Below are 2,373 nucleotides of genomic sequence, written 5' to 3'. Positions count from 1 at the left end.
TGTCATAATTAAAAAGCACTGTAGTTGTAGAAGTTCAAGTACTTGGTAGTAATACTGCCAGCTGTAACAGTTTCTAGGAGTCCATCTATGTGTTGAGGTAAAGGAGCAAGGCAGTGGAGTATGTGTATTGTTGTTGCTCTTGGGGCAAGGTGACCAGACATAACAAATTGGAAGGTACGGCTTGCCTGCCTCCCAGGCTTTTGTTTGTTTTTAGTTTATGTCTTACCTTATTTGTGTCACTCTTATATTATGTATTAAACAATTTCCTATTTTATTTTGTGTCTTTCTGTGCGTGTTTGGGGGTCATTGGTGGTCCATATGCCCCTTAGGGCCGACATAGCTGGGGCGTAACAGTGAGTGTATAAGCCATATCCACACCGGGCTCTATTTTCGTAAACCAGCGCAGGCGCAGTGGATCTGCCCTGCGCTTCGCCTTCGCTTCGCCAACGGGGCGTGTCCAGGAGCAGTTTGCAATTTTCCTGCGAAGCGCAGTGGGGCGCATCCCGCCTACTTCCCTCCCACCGGCGCAAGTGGCATAGAGGCAATAAATAAATCACGCGTGCGAGGCGCAAGTTTGATTTCACCGTGGAAGAGGGAGGCAATTGACTGCCCAGCTCGCAGTGCGCACACCTCACAGGCAGGTTTCCACAGTTCCAGGCACATTTAAATGCAATTAATAATCACAATAACCCCTATTTATTGTAACTATCTGAATCAGCAGTTTCCTCCCGTCTCACTTGCTGTGAGAGATGATAGTTTATTTGTTTTCAGTTTTATTTGTTATGGTTGCGTGACGATGCGGCGCTCGCCCTCTAATAAATCAATAAGTAAATAAATATAGCGGATCATCGCAACGGCAGTGTGTAGTGTCAACACCTGCTCTTGGGACATCCACAGCTGCTTTTTTGTCCAGTCCCTCCCTGGTTTCATCTGTGTTAATTCAGTCAGGCTGAGTTTCCATTACGCATGCCGACAGCCTTTGATCTGTCATCAGTGTGACGGGACAATCGATATAGATATACGTGTATGTGCTGATTCAGATAGTTACGATAAATAGGGGTTATTGTGATTATTATTATTATTTATTGCATTTAAATGTGCCTGGAACTGTGGAAACCTGCCTGTGAGGTCTTGGTGAGGTGTGCGCACTGCGAGCTGGGCAGTCAATACCACTGCACCTGCTGCGCTTCGCCTTGCGCTGAGAGTAGACCAGGTTGGAGCTGGCGAGCTTTTGGCGCACTCTCCGCGCGGTCTATCGGCAACAAATTGTCACTGCGCCAAGGTGAATCTGTCGACACCTCCCTCTGCTGCACGACCACTCCCATCTCGGCGCACAGCAGTCTGCCAATTTATCAAATCCGCTGCGCACGTTGTTGCACTGGAGGAAAATACCACTGCGCCGGCTGCGCCAGGGTTCGCCTCGCTGCGCCCCCCTGAGTTGCGCCAGGAAAATAGAGCCCCAAGTCTTGTAGCTAACCTCTTTATAAAAGGCAGTAGAAGTATTATGTTACAGTATCAGACTGGAGATAGATAAAGTGAACATTAGCTGACAAAGTGACTGTTACAAGCCAAGCTAAAGGGTAACTTGTTAATCCTGTTAGGCTACAAATTCTGTCTGTTATGTCTGTTATGTACGCTGCTGTACAGTAATGCCTGCTTATTAACTCTTAATTACTCTGGTTTGGCATTTAATAAAACAGATACTATGACTGCTTAATTACTGACATCTGAAGGGATTATTACAGATCATTGCACATGCAGCTGAGGTCGCCACGCTTCATGATCAGGATATGAATTAATCTAGTTTAACTTGTTTGAGTACAGAAAATAAAAACTATGTAGAATAAAATTAAAAGTACATGTCATTTGTCAGATAAATAAATTGTGTCACAGAGTGAATGCAGTTTTTTTTCACATGTAGGTGTAAACTGTTGCTACTTTGTCCTGCACACTTCTCTTGTTAGTCAAATTATATTTGAATAAAGTATAGTTGAAATAGAAATAATGTTAAGTCATTTTCTGTGTTGAGGTATTTTATTCTTTGTCTTCATTCATTATTTGTATTTATTTAAGCTTGCAGTAAATACATTACACACACAGGACAAGGTGACTGTGAATAAAACTGTACATTTTCTATGTACTGTAATGCAGTATGTCAGAGATGTAGATGGTTTTTATCTGTAATGGTGAAACTGTGAGGAAACTGTTACTCCTCTGCCTCCAAAAAATACAAAAGTTTCCCCATGGGATGAATAAAACTAATGACCTCTCAAGAACCATAAATATACTGTAACATATATACAGCAGCAGGAATTCATCACCATTTCTATGCTGACGGCAGCTGACGTATGACAAAATAAACATAAAAGGACA

The sequence above is a fragment of the Trachurus japonicus genome, chromosome 21, assembly GCF_045865225.1.
Source record: "Trachurus japonicus isolate A0001 chromosome 21, Traja_1.0".
In the NCBI taxonomy this organism is placed as follows: Eukaryota; Metazoa; Chordata; class Actinopteri; order Carangiformes; family Carangidae; genus Trachurus; species Trachurus japonicus.
This window is presented reverse-complemented; position numbering follows the sequence as displayed.